At 41.7% G+C, this 7,149-nt stretch overlaps 1 protein-coding gene across 4 annotated transcripts in view; it reads left to right on the top strand.

Moving 5' to 3' along the window:
• Positions 1 to 7,149, top strand: part of LOC111866636 — a 350,737-nt gene that overhangs the window by 272,242 nt on the left and 71,346 nt on the right. The gene's annotated exons all lie outside the window — the stretch shown is intronic.

Below are 7,149 nucleotides of genomic sequence, written 5' to 3'. Positions count from 1 at the left end.
CAGAAGTGGGATCGAACTTTAACACGGGTCCATAGCAGTTACTCCTCTGGTTTGCCGACACGTTACAATATATATATATATATATGCAGGGCAAAATCATGATATAAAGATAGGAAACAGATGTTTTGAAAGTGTGGCACAGTTCAGATATTTCGGAACAACGATAAAAGATCGAAACCTGATTCAGAAGGAATTTAAGAGGAGATTGAACTCGGGTAATGCTTGCTACCATTCAGTCCAGAACCTTTTGTCTCCTCGTCTGCTGTCCAAAAACATAACAATTAGAATATACAAAATTATAATTTTGCCTGTGGTTCTGTATGGGTGTGAAACTTCGTCTCTGACATTAAGGGAGGAACATAAACTGAGGGTGTTTGATAATAGGGTGTTGAGGAGAATATTTGGACCGAAGAGAGATGAAGTGACAGGAGGTTGAAGAAAACTGCACAATGAGGAGCTTCATAACTTGTACTCTTCTCCAAGTATATTTAGAATGTTAAAGTCAAGGAGGATCAGGTGGGCAGGTCATGTAGCACGAATGGGGGAGACGAGGAATGCGTATAGGATATTGGTGGGAAAACCAGAATGAAAAAGACCACTGGGAAGACCATGGCGTAGGTGGGTGAACAATATTAAAATGGATCTTAGAGAGATAGGATGGGATGGTATGGATTGGATTAACTTGGATCAGGATAGGGACCAGTGGAAGGCCCTTGTGAACATGGTAATGAACCTTCGTGTTCCATAAAATGCTGGGAAGTTCTTGAGTAGCTGCAGAATTGGCGGCTCCTCCAGAAGGGCTCAGCTTCATGAGTAGGTAGGTAAGTAATGTCACGTATAAGGGGTTGCCTGACGAATAATTGTGGAGTCTAAATTTGGTGATGGGATTTATTCGACGTTTCTATTATAATTACACTTTGCTATAAGAGCTCACTCACTGAACTCCTTAATCACTGACTGTTGTCTGGATCTCGGTCATGTCTCTAGGCTCTACGAGTAGTCTTCTTGATCTGGATCTCTACCCTGTGGAACTCTCAGTGCGACTGACTCCTGCCTGAGTCTGAGTCTTATGTTACGACCGACGGTCAGTAGGCCAGTTTGTCTCGGAATAAAGCACACATCTGGGGATCACGACCAGATTTTTATTAATATCAAACAGTTGCGGGTTTGTTTCTGTGTTATAAATTCGTTACCGGGAAACTGATAGTGAAGACTAGTGGAAATAGATTGAGAAGATTAGTGTGGAGTGATTATAAATTGTATAAATCATCAATAGTGATGTAATTAATTTTAGTTACGATAATCCAATAAATCGATTCGCCAATTCAAAACCGCGTAAATAGTCACTAATACGAGTATACGTGGCAGTATATAGAACTAAAAATAAAAAGAGGAAATATATATTATTGCAGAAAAGACAATCGATAAATAAACGCACACAGACATCGATGCCTTGGGTTGGATTTGAACCCACGATCCCAGCGTTCGAGTGAGCGAAGTCAGTTCATGCCTCAGGCCGCGCGGTCACTGTGATCGGACGGCTTGGCATGTACCGCACAGAAAACGTCTCGCCCACTATTGTGTGTTCTCTCGTTTCCGGGGAAACAACTTGCCCACAGAGCTGTTCTCTAGCAACGACTGTTTTACTGTTGTCTGTTTACACAGCTGTTACTTGGCAGTGGGTCTGCTGTCAACATTATTATTTTTATTATATAAAGATAGTCAGTCTGTAACTGCATATCTTAAATATATTTTGTAAATAAATATCTGAAATATTAACTAACAGCTAAATTTGAAGCACTGAAAAATCTTGAATTTCAATCACTGACATTTATAGAATGTCTGCACAGGGATATGCAGTAGACTAACACAAATGTAGATATGAATTAAGAACAAAAACATTTGTAGCATGCTCGTTTATACAATACATTTTTCATGACTGGAATACACAGTTCTGCTTCTAGATTTATGTTCATGTGCATCATAGATGGCATGTTATTTATGAGTGGGTTGCAACACGCTGTTGATAAGCTGCTGCTTCCTGTTTCCTATCTCGAAATGAAGGGGAGATGATCTGACAGTAGAACAATTACACGGGTGTAATGGAATACGCTGTGTCAGGAAGCTTACTCCACAGTTCGGAGCCCTTCTTCACGCTCAGCCTGCTCTGTGATGAATCTGTAAGCTCCTTTCGCGTTCGGAGCAACGCATATAAGGTATCTGCCATGTCGCGTCTGATTTCAGTACCGATAACATAAAATTTCCCTTAATAAGCATATGATTATGAAACCTCATCAAGTCTGCTGCTACAGAGAGAGCTGGCTGGCGTAGAGGCAGTGCTCTTAACCACTATTACGGAGGTATTCTGTTCAAATCTCGGTACAGGCAGAGCCAGCAGATATCCTGGCAGAGACCATTCGTGGTCTTCGTCGCTACCTCCAGACAAATAAAGGAATCATACCTCGATTGGACAATGATTGCTTTCTTTCAAATCGTTCTTCTATCATTCCGACATTGGAGGCTCTGTAAACTACCTACAAGCAGTGTCGTGCCCAGAAGTAACCTAATGAAGGATGAGAATGGTGATCTGCTTGCAGATTCCCACAACATTTTGAATATGTGGAAGAAGTACTTGTCTCAGTTATTAAATGTACATAGGGTCAGGGTTGTTAGGCAGATAGAAATACATGCAGCTGAGTCGTTGGTACCAGATCCTGGCATTATTTATTTTCAAATTGCTATTGCCAAATTTAAAATGTACAATTCGCCAGGCAGTGTTCAAATTCCGAAAGAATTGATTCAAGCAGGAAGTGAAATATTACGTTCAAAGATCCATAAGCTAATTAATTCTATTTGGAATAATGAAAAGTTGCCTAATCAGTTGAAGTCATTGTACCAGTTCATAAGAAGGGTGATAAAAGTTTAATAAGTATCGGCGGATATCACTGCTATCAACTTCATGCAAAGTTTTATCCAATATTCTTCTCGCAAGGTTACGTCCATAAACAGATGAAACTGTTGGGGATCATCAGTTTGGGTTTCGACTTAACAGATCAACTACTGATCAGACCTGTTGCATTCGTCAGATACTGGAAAAAAATGGGAGTCTAGTGAGACAGTACATCAGCTCTTCATAGACTTCAAGAAAGACTATAATTCAGTTAGGAGGGAAGTATTCTACAATATTCTGATAGAGTTTAGGGTACCCATGAATCTGGTTAGATTGATTAAAATGTAATCAAATAAGACGTACGATAATGTCCGTATAGGTAAACATTTATCTGATAATTTTCCTCTCCAGAATGGTCTAAAACAAGGAGATGCTTTATCGCTGCTACTTTTCAAGTTTGCTTTAGAATATGCCATTATGAAGGTCCAGGGAAACCAGGTGGGACTGAAATTAAATAGGGCACATCAGCTGTTGGTCTATGTTGATGATTTGAATCTACTATGAGGTATACAGATATCATAAACAAAAATACAGAAACAGGACATGAAATGGATTCGTCTGGCTCAGGATCAGGATAGGGTCTAGTAGAAAGACGCTTTGAACACAGAAAGGAATATCTTATTTATATGAAAGGTGTTTTCTTTAATGTATGAACTACTGTTAGCTACTATTACGAGGGGTCTTCATCATGAAGTTAAGTTTATAGCTTTCAACTGCTTCTGTATGTATTTCAAATAACCGTGTATTTCCTATTTCGAAAAGCAATACATAGGAATTTTCCAAACAATGAAGCGTGCAATGTTGAAGAGTTACGTAATGAGCCGACACTGCACTTCCAGATGTTCTGTACCCAGCATACGTGGCTTGAAGTATTTTATACCTGCATTTGTTCCCAGAGGACTAACATATCCGTGTAATAGCTTCAGAATCATGACAGCTGAGAGCTTCAAGAGAGGCAACCAGACAAGTGAAATTTGATTAACATGGTCCGAGAGAGTGGTATCCCGATACATGTTAGGAAGTTCGCGTGTTCCAACGGCTCCACTTGGCCTGGTGTGGCCTATTCTTTACATAGCGATAGATATAAATGTGGTCAGACCCACTGAAAATGACACGCAGCACGGTGACGTTTGGTAGGGGATAAAGCTTAATGTGCAGTCAGGTTCAGTGTGGTGCATGCTGGGAAATGAGCGGAAAAGTGTAACAAATTTTCGACATATAATATTTCATATTTAATGACGGTGATTGATCAGAATGTATCTGCTGGGCTGTGACAACATGTAGTCTTGTAGACGGATATCGACGTTTCAGAAGAACATACTGTCTCCATCTTCAGAATTTAAGTATGTAGAGTGAGGAATCTATTGGTTTGTATACACAGTTGCAAGGAAGGAGCACACGCAGACTCATGGGAGAGGGAGAAACGATGGAGCCCGGTCCGGGTAAAAAGGAACAGTGAACAGGAATGTGGCCCTTTTGAGGGCCCCGATATTATTGTTTATCAGAGGAGCAAAGTGGAATTTTGAGAAAATATGGAACGGGTTGCATGTCACTTACTACTATCATAGGTCTGAAATGCTACGTTCTTTGCAACCCTCCTAAATTCCACACTGTACAAATTTTAACCCTGTAAATGGAGGCAATATGCTTCACCGAACCACCTATATCAGCCTACAAAGACTACATAAAGTCAACCCCCAGAAATCACTAGTTATTCTCAGAATGTTCAAGTACGTAGTTTTTAAAGTATGGTTACAGACTCAAAATCTAGACTTGAGCTTAACCTATATTCCTATAATCGCTCTAGACCTGTATTTGAAGCATATCCTGGCCGGAACACTTCCTCATATTTTGTCCAGACCTGACGGCGAATGATAGCAGATCGTGACAACTTTTTTCCCCGCTTCACTCGTCCTTCCCAGTTTACCGCACCTGAAAACAAGTGACTGATATTCACGCTTGTCCGCTCGCTTCACACAAATCTCAGTTATCTGTACTGCCACTGTTAGTGTTTGGATATGGGATTTGGAGTGAATATTGAATCTACTGAACGCTTGACCGGTGTGTAACTACAAAAAGAAAAATATTCTTATTAATAGCATCACTCTACAAATCACTACAGCACAAAATAATTCTTCTCGGGGCTTTTGTCTTCATCGGTCGTTTNTCTTCATTCCACCAATTGCTCCACAATCACCCTCACCTATAATCTGGGGCTGGTACAATAGGCCAGAGGTGACCGCAGTACAAGGGGCTTAGTCCCACCCCACTAGCAATAAAAAAAAAAGAAAAAATACAGAGAATACAACATTTATTACACCTGCAGGGAATCGAAGCACGACTCCGCGGTAGTCAGCCAGTAGCCTATTGAGCAATTCCGGCTCTCAACACCAACAAAATGAGTTAACATCAAGGTGGGTTGTGTCCCACAGATTTAAAACCGCGACACACTCCTCCAGCCGAAATGTATAAATCCGCGAACATAACATGAGGGTCTCCCTCCGCTCAGCAACAAAATCCCCTTTATTGCTGTGCCGATTTCGGAGCAAATCCGGCCGAGGCTTGCAGTGCATTTTCACGGAGGGGTCGCTCAGTCGGGGTTACTTGAATTGCTGTTCTTAAACTCCGTTTGAGCCCCGTATACTTGTCTCGTCTTCTTTAAGTGCAGAGCACATAAATAACTCTCTTCTCTCAGGTCTAGCCTGTTTCTTCTCTATCACCAGCACACTGGGGCACGAGGTATCGTACTTGGTTGAGGCACTATGCTACAAGCCGGAAGGTCGCGGGTTCAAGTCCCGAGGAGGTCACTGGGTTTTTTCAACTTACCTAATCCTTCCAGCCGCACTAGGGTCCTGGGGTCGCCTCAGCATCTAACAGAAATGAGTACCAGAAATTAATTAAATAATTTTTCTGGGGACTAAAGCGCGGCCGGCGCGTAAGGCTGACAGCCTTACCGCCATCTTTGAGCCGATTATCTGAATAATGTGGGACCCTCAACGTCTCACAACCCTATGGGCCTTCACGGCCTGTTACAGGGATAGTCTTACTTACTTATATATATTGTCACGTATTGGGCGTATAACGCGACAAATAACTTCACGAGGTATTTGATGTAGCGAATTTTATTTCGCATTCGCACTTACAATCACCCAAATTACAGATTTACGATTACTGCTATCTGCAGTATCACAAATAGTACACTCCAAATGCCACAATACAACTGGCTGGTTGCTGGCTAACTCGGAACTAACTCGGAGGTAGCTCGAGGACTGACCCCGGAGGTAGCTCCAGGACTCACTGTGAATAGCCTTCTCTGCGCCTCATGTAGCCTCGATCGGAATATACAGAAAACGGCCACGTAATAAGCACCCTTGTTGCCTGGCGCTGTGTTGCTAGTAACGCTAGCGGTAGTAACCGCTGTTACCACCGTCGTCTCTCACAATCCTGTTTACCCGTGCTGCCCTTGGTGACGTCATCGCTGTTGACTCGCTTTGCATAGCGACCAGGATGCTAGGACTCGGCTAACTTCGGCTCACTTCGGCTTCGCTCGGCGCCGCTCGTGACGTCACCGCGGGTAGAGTTGCGGGGTGATTACTCGCCTATTACGCGAGCGCTACGTTACCGCTACGTGCAGCTGGGGAGATAGGGGTCAACATGTCACAATATATACACTGTGTTCTACTAGACTGATAGTATAATCTCGATTTTTATACCAATAATAATGTTTTAATATTTATTTTGCACCATTCTCTCTTAACATCGACTTAAGATTGTATCTTACTAATTTTATTATTCCCATATATCTAATTTGAAGCAAATTCTATTTTATTTTTAAAATAAGTTTTATTTATAAAATTTGTCACCTTTTATATTCTTATGCCGTAAATCTTCGCCCGTTCCGAACCTGCAGTACCTACAATTTTGGCATTGTGTTCTTGATTTAGAATTATAATGTTGCCTGTGGTTCTGTATGAGTGTGAATCTTGTTCTCTGACGTTAAGGGAGGAACATAGACTGAGGGTGTTTGAGAACAGGGTGTTGAGTGTATTTGGAACGAAGAAGGATGAAGTAACGCTGGAGAAAACTACATAATGAGGAGCTTCATAATTGTACTCTTCTCCAAGTATAATTAGAATGATCAAGTCAGAAAGGATGAGGTGAACAGGGCATGTAGCACGAATGGGGAAGAAGAGGAATTC

This window comes from Cryptotermes secundus, unplaced genomic scaffold (genome assembly GCF_002891405.2).
Source record: "Cryptotermes secundus unplaced genomic scaffold, Csec_1.0 scaffold967, whole genome shotgun sequence".
Classification (NCBI taxonomy): domain Eukaryota; kingdom Metazoa; phylum Arthropoda; class Insecta; order Blattodea; family Kalotermitidae; genus Cryptotermes; species Cryptotermes secundus.
The sequence above is the reverse complement of the archived record's forward strand: the minus strand, read 5'-3'. Positions and strand labels throughout refer to the sequence as shown.